The sequence below is a fragment of the Pleurodeles waltl genome, chromosome 2_1 (genome assembly GCF_031143425.1).
Source record: "Pleurodeles waltl isolate 20211129_DDA chromosome 2_1, aPleWal1.hap1.20221129, whole genome shotgun sequence".
Classification (NCBI taxonomy): domain Eukaryota; kingdom Metazoa; phylum Chordata; class Amphibia; order Caudata; family Salamandridae; genus Pleurodeles; species Pleurodeles waltl.
Genome location: NC_090438.1, coordinates 525,877,435 through 525,892,855, shown reverse-complemented (window position 1 = coordinate 525,892,855; position 15,421 = coordinate 525,877,435). Strand labels below are relative to the sequence as shown.

Sequence of the window (15,421 nt, the reverse complement as noted above, 5' to 3'; positions counted from 1 at the left end):
AGAACTTACTGTGACTTATTACCCTATAGATAAGTATTTATGCATATGTAGCAGTGCGAGTGTGTATGACTATATTAAAATATAAAGATATAAATCATAACTAAACATAGCTAGTAGAGGTGAAAATAACAAAGAGTTGATGCCTATCCACATTTGAATCATGAGTATCTTTTCCTCTTTTTTCTATATATTCAGAAATTGAGATAGTTGTTTTTTGCTCATTGTTTTTGTAACAATATAGCTGATTTATACAGTGCGCATGAGTTGTGTATAGTGGTGAAAAGAAAATCAGATCAGTATCTACCTATAATACATCTAATCAAAAGATTATACTTTATGATTGCAGATTGACTCTTGGAAATCTGTCTGAGGACCTTTCTACTACACAATTCCAACACTAATGTTCAGAATGACAAATCTTGTATCTCAATAATGCTGCAATTTTGATTCCTCTAGTTTTGTTTAGAGGACTGCATCTACTTTAAAATGTGCTATCTTGTCCTGATCAATAACAGGAAGGTTAAAAAGGTAGTGTTGTGAATTAGCTCTCTGAAATGTGTTTGAGAAAAACAGGATATGATTTAAAAATGTCTAGGTATTTTGACAAGACCTTTGTGTCACATGTATTGCACATTTTGAGTTTCTACAACTTGCAAACAGCTGAAAGACATTTAGAAAACAATAATGTAATGACTATTTCAGCCTACTGGCATTTGCTGTGTGCAATCAATGAGCAAAGCTGACAGATGAGTAGTAGTTCATGAGCAACAAAACGGCCCACTAAAGATGAAGTCAGATAATTTAATTCAAATTTCAAAGAGCTAACCATTATACCATGGAACCACCTCTACCAGAGACAGAGATACTGCTGCAGCAATTTGTAAATTTAAAAGGTTTTATTGTTGTACAATCAAAAACGAACAACATTTTATAACTTTCCTAATATGGTCAACTTTTACATATTTAAAATACTTATGGAAGGATGCCATTCAAAAAATACAAATAGCATTATAACTCTTTTTACTATTAATATCCAATTGGGATATGGTTTTTGCAGCAACAATAAAGCTACCAACTGAGGCATTCTCTTCTTTCACAATGGCAAAAAATCTCAACTCATGGAGGGTTCCATGGTGTAATTGTCAGTACTCTGGACTCTGAATCCAGTGATCCGAGTTCAAATCTCGGTGGGACCTTCCAACCTTTTAGAATTTAATATGCCATTGACTTTTAAGAATTTTAGTCTCAGAAAATATAATCTTCACTTTATATACTTATACATATAAACTTGTATATAGCTATCGATGTCTATGTAGCCACATCTTTCTTTGTAGCTCCATGAAAATATAAAATACAAATGATTAAATATTGAATCTGTAGAGGTGAAAATCAGAAACAGATGTTGTCTATCCACATTTTAACACAAAAAGATTTTCCTCTATCTTCTCTATGTCCAGGAAATGAGATAGTTACATTTTGCTCATTTCTTTCTTACCATATTCTTTACTTCTACAGTGCATTTCATATGCTAATTATTTTTAAAGAGAAAACAAGATTAATACCTATGATACGTCTAATCAAATGAGAGTATTTTTTGATTGTGGAATTACCATTGAAAATCAGTGTGAAGTTTGTTTCCTTTTTCAGTTTCAAGGTTAACATCAAAACTGTATTTCTTCAATCGCAGTAATACCCCACTTTTGATTCCTCTACTCATGGTTTATGGAGGCTTGTTAATTAAATTATGCCCCATTTACATTATCAGTAAACAGAAGATTTAAAAATGTAGTGTCTTGAGTAATCCTTCTGAAATGAGATTGAAAAAAACCCTGATATATTTGTAAAATGGCCCCACAGCGATTTGAACTCAGATAGCTGGATTCAAAGGCCCAAGTGCTAACCATTACATCATAGAACCACTCATGCTGAAAAAAAAAGCACAAATTGCTGCAGCAATTTTGAAATATGGTAGTTTTTAATATTACGCAAACTAAGATGAACAGCATTTTATTAATTTCATATTTTGGTAAACATTTGCATATTTAAAACTGCTTGGAAAGGATGTTGCCCAAAGCAGTTATATAACATTAAACTTTGTTGGATATTCGTTACCACATGGGGTATCTTTTTGCAATAACATATAAGCGGCAAACTGAGGAATTATCTTCGGTAACAATGGAAACTTCACACTAGTACAGAAGCCGTCCATAATGTAATGGTAGGCACCTTGAACACTTAATCCAGTGATCCCTGTTCAAATTTCAGTTTGACCTTCCTGAGCTGTAAGATTATTGTTTGCCTTTACTTGTTGGAATTTTTGGTTTGAAAAATGTAATATTTAAGAACTTACTGTGACTTATTACCCTATAGATAAGTATTTATGCATATGTAGCAGTGCGAGTGTGTATGACTATATTAAAATATAAAGATATAAATCATAACTAAACATAGCTAGTAGAGGTGAAAATAACAAAGAGTTGATGCCTATCCACATTTGAATCATGAGTATCTTTTCCTCTTTTTTCTATATATTCAGAAATTGAGATAGTTGTTTTTTGCTCATTGTTTTTGTAACAATATAGCTGATTTATACAGTGCGCATGAGTTGTGTATAGTGGTGAAAAGAAAATCAGATCAGTATCTACCTATAATACATCTAATCAAAAGATTATACTTTATGATTGCAGATTGACTCTTGGAAATCTGTCTGAGGACCTTTCTACTACACAATTCCAACACTAATGTTCAGAATGACAAATCTTGTATCTCAATAATGCTGCAATTTTGATTCCTCTAGTTTTGTTTTGAGGACTGCATCTACTTTAAAATGTGCTATCTTGTCCTGATCAATAACAGGAAGGTTAAAAAGGTAGTGTTGTGAATTAGCTCTCTGAAATGTGTTTGAGAAAAACAGGATATGATTTAAAAATGTCTAGGTATTTTGACAAGACCTTTGTGTCACATGTATTGCACATTTTGAGTTTCTACAACTTGCAAACAGCTGAAAGACATTTAGAAAACAATAATGTAATGACTATTTCAGCCTACTGGCATTTGCTGTGTGCAATCAATGAGCAAAGCTGACAGATGAGTAGTAGTTCATGAGCAACAAAACGGCCCACTAAAGATGAAGTCAGATAATTGAATTCAAATTTCAAAGAGCTAACCATTATACCATGGAACCACCTCTACCAGAGACAGAGATACTGCTGCAGCAATTTGTAAATTTAAAAGGTTTTATTGTTGTACAATCAAAAACGAACAACATTTTATAACTTTCCTAATATGGTCAACTTTTACATATTTAAAATACTTATGGAAGGATGCCATTCAAAAAATACAAATAGCATTATAACTCTTTTTACTATTAATATCCAATTGGGATATGGTTTTTGCAGCAACAATAAAGCTACCAACTGAGGCATTCTCTTCTTTCACAATGGCAAAAAATCTCAACTCAGGGAGGGTTCCATGGTGTAATTGTCAGCACTCTGGACTCTGAATCCAGTGATCCAAGCTCAAATCTCGGTGGGACCTTCCAACCTTTTAGAATTTAATATGCCATTGACTTTTAATAATTTTAGTCTCAGAAAATATAATCTTCACTTTATATACTTATACATATAAACTTGTATATAGCTATTGATGTCTATGTAGCCATATCTTTCTTTGTAGCTCCATGAAAATATAAAATACAAATGATTAAATATTGAATCTGTAGAGGTGAAAATCAGAAACAGATGTTGTCTATCCACATTTTAACACAAGTAGATTTTCCTCTATCTTCTCTATGTCCAGGAAATGAGATAGTTACATTTTGCTCATTTCTTTCTTACCATATTCTTTACTTCTACAGTGCATTTCATATGCTAATTATTTTGAAAGAGAAAACAAGATTAATACCTATGATACGTCTAATCAAATGAGAGTATTTTTTGATTGTGGAATTACCATTGAAAATCAGTGTGAAGTTTGTTTCCTTTTTCAGTTTCAAGGTTAACATCAAAACTGTATTTCTTCAATCGCAGTAATACCCCACTTTTGATTCCTCTACTCATGGTTTATGGAGGCTTGTTAATTAAATTATGCCCCATTTACATTATCAGTAAACAGAAGATTTAAAAATGTAGTGTCTTGAGTAATCCTTCTGAAATGAGTTTGAAAAAAACCCTGATATATTTGTAAAATGGCCCCACAGCGATTTGAACTCAGATAGCTGGATTCAAAGGCCCAAGTGCTAACCATTACATCATAGAACCACTCATGCTGAAAAAAAAAGCACAAATTGCTGCAGCAATTTTGAAATATGGTAGTTTTTAATATTACGCAAACTAAGATGAACAGCATTTTATTAATTTCATATTTTGGTAAACATTTGCATATTTAAAACTGCTTGGAAAGGATGTTGCCCAGAGCAGTTATATAACATTAAACTTTGTTGGATATTCGTTACCACATGGGGTATCTTTTTGCAATAACATATAAGCGGCAAACTGAGGAATTATCTTCGGTAACAATGGAAACTTCACACTAGTACAGAAGCCGTCCATAATGTAATGGAAGGCACCTTGAACACTTAATCCAGTGATGCCTGTTCAAATTTCAGTTTGACCTTCCTGAGCTGTAAGATTATTGTTTGCCTTTACTTGTTGGAATTTTTGGTTTGAAAAATGTAATATTTAAGAACTTACTGTGACTTATTACCCTATAGATAAGTATTTATGCATATGTAGCAGTGCGAGTGTGTATGACTATATTAAAATATAAACATATAAATCATAACTAAACATAGCTAGTAGAGGTGAAAATAACAAAGAGTTGATGCCTATCCACATTTGAATCATGAGTATCTTTTCCTCTTTTTTCTATATATTCCGAAATTGAGATAGTTGTTTTTTGCTCATTGTTTTTGTAACAATATAGCTGATTTATACAGTGCGCAAGAGTTGTGTATAGTGGTGAAAAGAAAATCAGATCAGTATCTTCCTATAATACATCTAATCAAAAGATTATACTTTATGATTGCAGATTGACTCTTGGAAATCTGTCTGAGGACCTTTCTACTACACAATTTCAACACTAATGTTCAGAATGACAAATCTTGTATCTCAATAATGCTGCAATTTTGATTCCTCTAGTTTTGTTTTGAGGACTGCGTCTACTTTAAAATGTGCTATCTTGTCCTGATCAATAACAGGAAGGTTAAAAAGGTAGTGTTGTGAATTAGCTCTCTGAAATGTGTTTGAGAAAAACAGGATGTGATTTAAAAATGTCTAGGTATTTCGACAAGACCTTTGTGTCACATGTGTTGCACATTTTGAGTTTCTACAACTTGCAAACAGCTGAAAGAAATTTAGAAAACAATAATGTAATTACTATTTCAGCCTACTGGCATTTGCTGTGTGCAATCAATGAGCAAAGCTGACAGATGAGTAGTAGTTCGTGAGCAAGAAAATGGCCCACTAAAGATGAAGTCAGATAATTGAATTCAAATTCCAAAGAGCTAACCATTATACCATGGAACCACCTCTACCAGAGACAGAGATACTGCTGCAGCAATTTGTAAATTTAAAAGGTTTTATTGATGAACAATCAAAAACGAACAACATTTTATAACTTTCATAATATGGTAAACTTTTACATATTTAAAATACTTATGGAAGGATGCCATTCAAAAAATACAAATAGCATTATAACTCTTTTTACTATTAATATCCAATTGGGATATAGTTTTTGCAGCAACAATAAAGCTACCCACTGAGGCATTCATTTATTTCACAATGGCAAAAAATCTAAACTCATGGAGGGTTCCATGCTGTAATGGTCAGCACTCTGGACTCTGAATCCAGTGATCCGAGTTCAAATCTCGGTGGGACCTTCCAACCTTTTAGAATTTAATATGCCATTGACTTTTAAGAATTTTAGTCTCAGAAAATATAATCTTCACTTTATATACTTATACATATAAACTTGTATATCGCTATCGATGTCTATGTAGCCATATCTTTCTTTGTAGCTCCATGAAAATATAAAATACAAATGATTAAATATTGAATCTGTAGAGGTGAAAATCAGAAACAGATGTTGTCTATCCACATTTTAACACAAGTAGATTTTCCTCTATCTTCTCTATGTCCAGGAAATGAGATAGTTACATTTTGCTCATTTCTTTCTTACCATATTCTTTACTTCTACAGTGCATTTCATATGCTAATTATTTTGAAAGAGAAAACAAGATTAATACCTATGATACGTCTAATCAAATGAGAGTATTTTTTGATTGTGGAATTACCATTGAAAATCAGTGTGAAGTTTGTTTCCTTTTTCAGTTTCAAGGTTAACATCAAAACTGTATTTCTTCAATCGCAGTAATACCCCACTTTTGATTCCTCTACTCATGGTTTATGGAGGCTTGTTAATTAAATTATGCCCCATTTACATTATCAGTAAACAGAAGATTTAAAAATGTAGTGTCTTGAGTAATCCTTCTGAAATGAGTTTGAAAAAAACCCTCATATATTTGTAAAATGGCCCCACAGCGATTTGAACTCAGATAGCTGGATTCAAAGGCCCAAGTGCTAACCATTACATCATAGAACCACTCATGCTGAAAAAAAAAGCACAAATTGCTGCAGCAATTTTGAAATATGGTAGTTTTTAATATTACGCAAACTAAGATGAACAGCATTTTATTAATTTCATATTTTGGTAAACATTTGCATATTTAAAACTGCTTGGAAAGGATGTTGCCCAAAGCAGTTATATAACATTAAACTTTGTTGGATATTCGTTACCACATGGGGTATCTTTTTGCAATAACATATAAGCGGCAAACTGAGGAATTATCTTCGGTAACAATGGAAACTTCACACTAGTACAGAAGCCGTCCATAATGTAATGGTAGGCACCTTGAACACTTAATCCAGTGATCCCTGTTCAAATTTCAGTTTGACCTTCCTGAGCTGTAAGATTATTGTTTGCCTTTACTTGTTGGAATTTTTGGTTTGAAAAATGTAATATTTAAGAACTTACTGTGACTTATTACCCTATAGATAAGTATTTATGCATATGTAGCAGTGCGAGTGTGTATGACTATATTAAAATATAAAGATATAAATCATAACTAAACATAGCTAGTAGAGGTGAAAATAACAAAGAGTTGATGCCTATCCACATTTGAATCATGAGTATCTTTTCCTCTTTTTTCTATATATTCAGAAATTGAGATAGTTGTTTTTTGCTCATTGTTTTTGTAACAATATAGCTGATTTATACAGTGCGCATAAGTTGTGTATAGTGGTGAAAAGAAAATCAGATCAGTATCTACCTATAATACATCTAATCAAAAGATTATACTTTATGATTGCAGATTGACTCTTGGAAATCTGTCTGAGGACCTTTCTACTACACAATTCCAACACTAATGTTCAGAATGACAAATCTTGTATCTCAATAATGCTGCAATTTTGATTCCTCCAGTTTTGTTTTGAGGACTGCGTCTACTTTAAAATGTGCTATCTTGTCCTGATCAATAACAGGAAGGTTAAAAAGTAGTGTTGTGAATTAGCTCTCTGAAATGTGTTTGAGACAAACAGGATATGATTTAAAAATGTCTAGGTATTTTGACAAGACCTTTGTGTCACATGTATTGCACATTTTGAGTTTCTACAACTTGCAAACAGCTGAAAGACATTTAGAAAACAATAATGTAATGACTATTTCAGCCTACTGGCATTTGCTGTGTGCAATAAATGAGCAAAGCTGACAGATGAGTAGTAGTTCATGAGCAACAAAACGGCCCACTAAAGATGAAGTCAGATAATTTAATTCAAATTTCAAAGAGCTAACCATTATACCATGGAACCACCTCTACCAGAGACAGAGATACTGCTGCAGCAATTTGTAAATTTAAAAGGTTTTATTGTTGTACAATCAAAAACGAACAACATTCTATAACTTTCATAATATGGTCAACTTTTACATATTTAAAATACTTATGGAAGGATGCCATTCAAAAAATACAAATAGCATTATAACTCTTTTTACTATTAATATCCAATTGGGATATGGTTTTTGCAGCAACAATAAAGCTACCAACTGAGGCATTCTCTTCTTTAACAATGGCAAAAAATCTCAACTCATGGAGGGTTCCATGGTGTAATTGTCAGCACTCTGGACTCTGAATCCAGTGATCCGAGTTCAAATCTTGGTGGGACCTTCCAACCTTTTAGAATTTAATATGCCATTGACTTTTAAGAATTTTAGTCTCAGAAAATATAATCTTCACTTTATATACTTATACATATAAACTTGTATATAGCTATTGATGTGTATGTAGCCATATCTTTCTTTGTAGCTCCATGAAAATATAAAATACAAATGATTAAATATTGAATCTGTAGAGGTGAAAATCAGAAACAGATGTTGTCTATCCACATTTTAACACAAGTAGATTTTCCTCTATCTTCTCCATGTCCAGGAAATTAGATAGTTTCTTTTTGCTCATTTCTTTCTGACCATATTCTTAACTTCTACAGTGCATTTCATATGTTAATTATTTTGAAAGAGAAAACAAGATTAATACCTATGATACGTCTAATCAAATGAGAGTATTTTTTGATTGTGGAATTACCATTGAAAATCAGTGTGAAGTTTGTTTCCTTTTTCAGTTTCAAGGTTAACATCAAAACTGTATTTCTTCAGTCACAGTAATACCCCACTTTTGATTCCTCTACTCATGGTTTATGGAGGCTTGTTAATTAAATTATGCCCCATTTACATTATCAGTAAACAGAAGATTTAAAAATGTAGTGTCTTGAGTAATCCTTCTGAAATGAGTTTGAAAAAACCCCTGATACATTTGTAAAATGGCCCCACAGCGATTTGAAGTCAGATAGCTGGATTCAAAGGCCCAAGTGCTAACCATTACATCATAGAACCACTCATGCTAAAAAAAAAGCACAGATTGCTGCAGCAATTTGGAAAGATGGTAGTTTTTAATATTACGCAAACTAAGATGAACTGCATTTTATTACTTTCATATTTTGGTAAACATTTGCATATTTAAAACGACTTGGAAAGGATGTTGCCCAAAGCAGTTATATAACATTAAACTTTGTTGGATATTACTTACCACATGGGATATCTTTTTGCAATAACAGATAAGCGGCAAACTGAGGAAATCTCTTCGGTCACAATGGAAACTTCACACTAGTACAGAAGCCTTCCATAATGTAATGGTAGGCACCTTGAACACTTAATCCAGTGATCCCTGTTCACATCTCAGTTTGACCTTCCTGAGCTGTAAGATTATTGTTTGCCTTTACTTGTTGGAATTTTTGGTTTGAAAAATGTAATATTTAAGAACTTACTGTGACTTATTACCCTATACATAAGTATTTATGCATATGTAGCAGTGCGAGTGTGTATGACTATATCAAAATATAAACATATAAATCATAACTAAACATTGCTAGTAGAGGTGAAAATAACAAAGAGTTGATGCCTATCCACATTTGAATCATGAGTATCTTTTCCTCTTTTTTCTATATATTCAGAAATTGAGATAGTTGTTTTTTGCTCATTGTTTTTGTAACAATATAGCTGATTTATACAGTGCGCAAGAGTTGTGTATAGTGGTGAAAAGAAAATCAGATCAGTATCTTCCTATAATACATCTAATCAAAAGATTATACTTTATGATTGCAGATTGACTCTTGGAAATCTGTCTGAGGACCTTTCTACTACACAATTCCAACACTAATGTTCAGAATGACAAATCTTGTATCTCAATAATGCTGCAATTTTGATTCCTCTAGTTTTGTTTTGAGGACTGCGTCCACTTTAAAATGTGCTATCTTGTCCTGATCAATAACAGGAAGGTTAAAAAGGTAGTGTTGTGAATTAGCTCTCTGAAATGTGTTTGAGAAAAACAGGATATGATTTAAAAATGTCTAGGTATTTTGACAAGACCTTTGTGTCACATGTATTGCACATTTTGAGTTTCTACAACTTGCAAACAGCTGAAAGACATTTAGAAAACAATAATGTAATGACTATTTCAGCCTACTGGCATTTGCTGTGTGCAATCAATGAGCAAAGCTGACAGATGAGTAGTAGTTCATGAGCAACAAAACGGCCCACTAAAGATGAAGTCAGATAATTTAATTCAAATTTCAAATAGCTAACCATTATACCATGGAACCACCTCTACCAGAGACAGAGATACTGCTGCAGCAATTTGTAAATTTAAAAGGTTTTATTGTTGTACAATCAAAAACGAACAACATTCTATAACTTTCATAAGATGGTCAACTTTTACATATTTAAAATACTTATGGAAGGATGCCATTCAAAAAATACAAATAGCATTATAACTCTTTTTACTATTAATATCCAATTGGGATATGGTTTTTGCAGCAACAATAAAGCTACCAACTGAGGCATTCTCTTCTTTCACAATGGCAAAAAATCTCAACTCATGGAGGGTTCCATGGTGTAATTGTCAGCACTCTGGACTCTGAATCCAGTGATCCGAGTTCAAATCTTGGTGGGACCTTCCAACCTTTTAGAATTTAATATGCCATTGACTTTTAATAATTTTAGTCTCAGAAAATATAATCTTCACTTTATATACTTATACATATAAACTTGTATATAGCTATTGATGTGTATGTAGCCATATCTTTCTTTGTAGCTCCATGAAAATATAAAACCAAATGATTAAATATTGAATCTGTAGAGGTGAAAATCAGAAACAGATGTTTTCTATCCACATTTTAACACAAGTAGATTTTCCTCTATCTTCTCCATGTCCAGGAAATGAGATAGTTTCTTTTTGCTCATTTCTTTCTGACCATATTCTTAACTTCTACAGTGCATTTCATATGTTAATTATTTTGAAAGAGAAAACAAGATTAATACCTATGATACGTCTAATCAAATGAGAGTATTTTTTGATTGTGGAATTACCATTGAAAATCAGTGTGAAGTTTGTTTCCTTTTTCAGTTTCAAGGTTAACATCAAAACTGTATTTCTTCAATCGCAGTAATACCCCACTTTTGATTCCTCTACTCATGGTTTAAGGAGGCTTGCTAATTAAATTATGCCCCATTTACATTATCAGTAAACAGAAGATTTAAAAATGTAGTGTCTTGAGTTATCCTTCTGAAATGAGTTTGAAAAAACCCCTGATATATTTGTAAAATGGCCGCACAGCGATTTGAACTCAGATAGCTGGATTCAAAGGCCCAAGTGCTAACCATTACATCATAGAACCACTCATGCTAAAAAAAAAAGCACACATTGCTGCAGCAATTTTGAAATATGGTAGTTTTTAATATTACGCAAACTAAGATGAACAGCATTTTATTAATTTCATATTTTGGTAAACATTTGCATATTTAAAACTGCTTGGAAAGGATGTTGCCCAAAGCAGTTATATAACATTAAACTTTGTTGGATATTCCTTACCACATGGGGTATCTTTTTGCAATAACATATAAGCGGCAAACTGAGGAATTATCTTCGGTAACAATGGAAACTTCACACTAGTACAGAAGCCGTCCATAATGTAATGGTAGGCACCTTGAACACTTAATCCAGTGATCCCTGTTCAAATTTCAGTTTGACCTTCCTGAGCTGTAAGATTATTGTTTGCCTTTACTTGTTGGAATTTTTGGTTTGAAAAATGTAATATTTAAGAACTTACTGTGACTTATTACCCTATAGATAAGTATTTATGCATATGTAGCAGTGCGAGTGTGTATGACTATATTAAAATATAAACATAGAAATCATAACTAAACATAGCTAGTAGAGGTGAAAATAACAAAGAGTTGATGCTTATCCACATTTGGATCATGAGTATCATTTCCTCTTTTTTCTATATATTCAGAAATTGAGACAGTTGTTTTTTGCTCATTGTTTTTGTAACAATATAGCTGATTTATACAGTGAGCATGAGTTGTGTATAGTGGTGAAAGGAAAATCAGATCAGTATCTACCTATAATACATCTAATCAAAAGATTATACTTTATGATTGCAGATTGACTCTTGGAAATCTGTCTGAGGACCTTTCTACTACACAATTCCAACACTAATGTTCAGAATGACAAATCTTGTATCTCAATAATGCTGCAATTTTGATTCCTCTATTTTTGTTTTGAGGACTGCGTCTACTTTAAAATGTGCTATCTTGTCCTGATCAATAACAGGAAGGTTAAAAAGGTAGTGTCGTGAATTAGCTCTCTGAAATGTGTTTGAGAAAAACAGGATATGATTTAAAAATGTCTAGGTATTTTGACAAGACCTTTGTGTCACATGTATTGCACATTTTGAGTTTCTACAACTTGCAAACAGCTGAAAGACATTTAGAAAACAATAATGTAATGACTATTTCAGCCTACTGGCATTTGCTGTGTGCAATCAATGAGCAAAGCTGACAGATGAGTAGTAGTTCATGAGCAACAAAACGGCCCACTAAAGATGAAGTCAGATAATTGAATTCAAATTTCAAAGAGCTAACCATTATACCATGAAACCACCTCTACCAGAGACAGAGATACTGCTGCAGCAATTTGTAAATTTAAAAGGTTTTATTGTTGTACAATCAAAAACGAACAACATTTTATAACTTTCATAATATGGTAAACTTTTACATATTTAAAATACTTATGGAAGGATGCCATTCAAAAAATACAAATAGCATTATAACTCTTTTTACTATTAATATCCAATTGGGATATAGTTTTTGCAGCAACAATAAAGCTACCAACTGAGGCCTTCTCTTCTTTCACAATGGCAAAAAATCTCAACTCATGGAGGGTTCCATGGTGTAATTGTCAGCACTCTGGACTCTGAATCCAGTGATCCGAGTTCAAATGTCGGTGGGACCTTCAAACCTTTTAGAATTTAATATGCCATTGACTTTTAAGAATTTTAGTCTCAGAAAATATAATCTTCACTTTATATACTTATACATATAAACTTGTATATAGCTATCGATGTCTATGTAGCCATATCTTTCTTTGTAGCTCCATGAAAATATAAAATACAAATGATTAAATATTGAATCTGTAGAGGTGAAAATCAGAAACAGATGTTGTCTATCCACATTTTAACACAAGTAGATTTTCCTCCATCTTCTCTATGTCCAGGAAATGAGATAGTTTCTTTTTGCTCATTTCTTTCTGACCATATTCTTAACTTCTACGGTGCATTTCATATGTTAATTATTTTGAAAGAGAAAACAAGATTAATACCTATGATACGTCTAATCAAATGAGAGTATTTTTTGATTGTGGAATTACCATTGAAAATCAGTGTGAAGTTTGTTTCCTTTTTCAGTTTCAAGGTTAACATCAAAACTCTATTTCTTCAATCGCAGTAATACCCCACTTTTGATTCCTCTACTCATGGTTTATGGAGGCTTGTTAATTAAATTATGCCCCATTTACATTATCAGTAAACAGAAGATTTAAAAATGTAGTGTCTTGAGTAATCCTTCTGAAATGAGTTTGAAAAAAACACTGATATATTTGTAAAATGGCCCCACAGCGATTTGAACTCAGATAGCTGGATTCAAAGGCCCAAGTGCTAATCATTACATCATAGAACCACTCATGCTAAAAAAAGAAGCACAAATTGCTGCAGCAATTTTGAAATATGGTAGTTTTTAATATTAGGCAAACTAAGATGAACAGCATTTTATTAATTTCATATTTTGGTAAACATTTGCATATTGAAAACTGCTTGGAAAGGATGTTGCCCAAAGCAGTTATATAACATTAAACTTTGTTGGATATTCCTTACCACATGGGGTATCTTTTTGCAATAACATACAAGCGGCAAACTGAGGAATTATCTTCGGTAACAATGGAAACTTCACACTAGTACAGAAGCCGTCCATAATGTAATGGTAGGCACGTTGAACACTTAATCCAGTGATCCCTGTTCAAATTTCAGTTTGACCTTCCTGAACTGTAAGATTATTGTTTGCCTTTACTTGTTGGAATTTTTGGTTTGAAAAATGTAATATTTAAGAACTTACTGTGACTTATTACCCTATAGATAAGTATATATGCATATGTAGCAGTGCGAGTGTGTATGACTATATTAAAATATAAACATAGAAATCATAACTAAACATAGCTAGTAGAGGTGAAAATAACAAAGAGTTGATGCCTATCCACATTTGAATCATGAGTATCATTTCCTCTTTTTTCTATATATTCAGAAATTGAGACAGTTGTTTTTTGCTCATTGTTTTTGTAACAATATAGCTGATTTATACAGTGAGCATGAGTTGTGTATAGTGGTGAAAAGAAAATCAGATCAGTATCTACCTATAATACATCTAATCAAAAGATTATACTTTATGATTGCAGATTGACTCTTGGAAATCTGTCTGAGGACCTTTCTACTACACAATTCCAACACTAATGTTCAGAATGACAAATCTTGTATCTCAATAATGCTGCAATTTTGAATGGGTTATTGGTAGGGCAGGTAGGTACCTACACCTAGCAACAAGCCACTAACCTCCACATAGGTACAGTTAGGTCTCAGTAAATTAATCCCAGCTCTACCCTTGGTAGCTTGGCATCGAGCGTCAAGGCTTAACTTAGGAGACAAAGTGTAAAGCATTCAAATATCACAAAACAGTAATTAAATAAAACACAGGAAACAGTTTAAAAATCCAAAACCAATTTATAAAAATAGCTTATATTTTTATCTTTAAAATGACACAAAAACGATTAAAATCGGTTCAGGGGAACCGGAGATATGAATTTTTAAAGTATTATTATTTTCTAGCGCTTAGAAACAAAAAGCGCCAATCGGGTCATCTGGTTGCACCAGGACCGGGGCAAAGTCAAACTTTCAGGCCGACCGCGATGGAGCCCTGCTCGGCTACAAGTCGCGGGAGGCCTCGGTTAAAAAGTTACCTTCTGACTTAGTCTCTTTTTTGATGTTTTTCTTCCCCGGGACGAACCTGCCAGTTGGATCCGACCTCCTGGAGCCCTTGTCCGGATACGCGAAGTCGGTTTCCTCGGTGGTGATTTTTACCTTCGGACTTAGTCGTTTTTTCGAGATGAAAATCCTTCGACCGGGGTAAACCTGGATCTTGATCCGACGTCCGTGGAGCCCTTCTCGGATACGATGGCTGGAAGGTCCCGGTGAACTTTTTACGTTTGGACTTAGTCTCTTTTTTGGATGTTTTTCTTTACCGGGACGAACCACGAAGTCAGGCCGGGTCGCGGTTGAGGCAAGCCGGCTAGAATTTCCGCGTCGGGTCGGTCACTTTATGAAGCTTTTTTTAAAAAATTCTCCAATCTTTTCCACACTTCTGGGGCTTCACCCAGATGTTCTTTTAAGGTTCTTTTGGGGTCCACAGCTCACCCCAAGGGTCCAGAAGTTCT

The 15,421-nt window shown here is 33.2% G+C and overlaps 4 non-coding genes across 4 annotated transcripts; all 4 read left to right on the top strand.

Moving 5' to 3' along the window:
- Positions 1–1,124: 1,124 nt before the first annotated feature.
- Positions 1,125–1,196, top strand: TRNAQ-CUG (transfer RNA glutamine (anticodon CUG)). Its single transcript has one exon. It is a non-coding gene; the product is annotated as a tRNA-Gln (tRNA).
- Positions 1,197–5,806: 4,610 nt separating this feature from the next.
- TRNAQ-CUG (transfer RNA glutamine (anticodon CUG)) lies at positions 5,807–5,878 on the top strand. Its single transcript has one exon. It is a non-coding gene; the product is annotated as a tRNA-Gln (tRNA).
- A 2,268-nt stretch (positions 5,879–8,146) lies between these two features.
- TRNAQ-CUG (transfer RNA glutamine (anticodon CUG)) lies at positions 8,147–8,218 on the top strand. The gene has a single exon. It is a non-coding gene; the product is annotated as a tRNA-Gln (tRNA).
- A 2,268-nt stretch (positions 8,219–10,486) lies between these two features.
- On the top strand, positions 10,487–10,558 carry TRNAQ-CUG (transfer RNA glutamine (anticodon CUG)). The gene has a single exon. It is a non-coding gene; the product is annotated as a tRNA-Gln (tRNA).
- Positions 10,559–15,421: the final 4,863 nt, after the last annotated feature.